Here is a 1,732-nt window from a genome sequence, read left to right on the forward strand (position 1 = left end):
CTCAGAACCGCGGCGCGTTCCTTTGAATACGTATCACTCCTTATTTCCACGTTTATACTGATAATTCCGCTAACGAGCAATCTAAATCAGCAATCTAGAAACATTTAGAAAATCATGTATCGAAAAACAATATTCAATAACATATGGAAAGCGTAATCTTGATTTTTTTTCGTAAGGAATAGCTGTGTATATCGCATATGCCAATTTAAACTTTCAATCTGTTCTTAAAGACTGACATTGCACAATGGCAATAGATACAAATTATCATTTTTTTAAATCGTTGGATAAATTCAGAAATTGAAAAAATTCAATATCAAGAAATTTCAAATTGTGACAGGACATGAAGTAAATTTATCAAATAGGAAACCGAAGTCTTCCCTTTGTACCTTTTATAGATCGATTAAATCTATAATTCATCTATAATTCATTTTCAATTGAAAATGTAATATAATTGAATTCCGAAGCATGGAATTATATGACACACCCCGAGATTATATTGATTAATTTGATATTTGCGCGGTCACCGTGCCGTATCTAATGCAATAGACACCGTTATCATCGAATAGCCAGTATCCAACCACCTCGCACACGTTCTCAAAACAGCGCACCGGCTGCATTTAACTTTTTCTTTGCATTGCGTTGGAGTAACGTTTCCTTTAATGGAAGAATGGTTACGTGACTATGGCCGATAATACCGAGCGGATAGATACCGAGCCCTTTAATTCTATACCGGTACATTAAAATTTATTTTTTATCTTCGGAATAATATCCTCCTTAATAGTAAAGGCGGTACGTGACGGCGCAGGCTGATACGTCGTCGTGCAAATTGATTTATCTTGTGCCTCACGTTGAAGCGAATATTAACGTTAGTGGTGTCGCGAATTCTTTCACGCATGAGATTAATGCTAATTATAATGTACATTTACAAGAGTGTAAGTTGAGATTTCAATCGGAAAAAATAGATATAGCATATGGAAAAAATTCTAATTCTATACACGAACAATTTATTTCTCAAGTCAATCTTTAAAAGTATAATTTAATATCTGTAAAATATCTGCATATTTTATATTGTTCGAGTTTTTGTTTCTTTTTTTTTTTGTAATACAATATAAAATCTTTTCATATTATAAAAAAAAAAAGGATCATATGGTATAATTTTATCTGAATTTTTTTCTATAAATGGTACTATTACGAAAATGAGATGAGAGTGAAATTGATAACAATAATTACCGCCATTCTCTCGACTTCATTAACACTTTGCATGATAACAAGATATTTGTACGCCGCGCCGTCCGCATACTTGCAGTTTTTGCGGCTGACATTTATGTTAGAATTTTTCACGATCTTTATTTAATTCAGATTAAAATTGCCATTTTGAATTCAGAGATTTTCATTTTAGATTTAAATTCAGCAGTTTAAAAGTGTTCCATGGAGCAGTTTTCATGTGTCAGTTTTATGACAACTTTACTTCTCTTCTCTCTTAAAAGCATTTTTTGTACGTATAACGCACTTTTTTGTAACGTATTAATTACATTTCTAAAAATTTCTTCCTTTGATCCTTTTTATTTGCATTAAATGGGGATTCGTTAACATCGCCATAAAGCCGCTGTAGTGGCGTTTCATCTTCTTAGGTGACATTATAGGATGGATACATCGTTGCGTAAATTGATTCGTTCTCCCTCCCCCCCCCCTCCAGTCACTGTGTTCGCGTTGTCGCAGACATTTCGAATAA

At 33.1% G+C, this 1,732-nt stretch overlaps 1 protein-coding gene across 1 annotated transcript in view; it reads left to right on the forward strand.

Annotated features, from left to right (window-relative positions):
- Positions 1-1,732, forward strand: part of LOC108753171 (nephrin-like) — a 310,959-nt gene that overhangs the window by 266,206 nt on the left and 43,021 nt on the right. The window lies entirely within an intron of this gene.

Source organism: Trachymyrmex septentrionalis, unplaced genomic scaffold, assembly GCF_001594115.1.
Source record: "Trachymyrmex septentrionalis isolate Tsep2-gDNA-1 unplaced genomic scaffold, Tsep1.0 scaffold66, whole genome shotgun sequence".
In the NCBI taxonomy this organism is placed as follows: Eukaryota; Metazoa; Arthropoda; class Insecta; order Hymenoptera; family Formicidae; genus Trachymyrmex; species Trachymyrmex septentrionalis.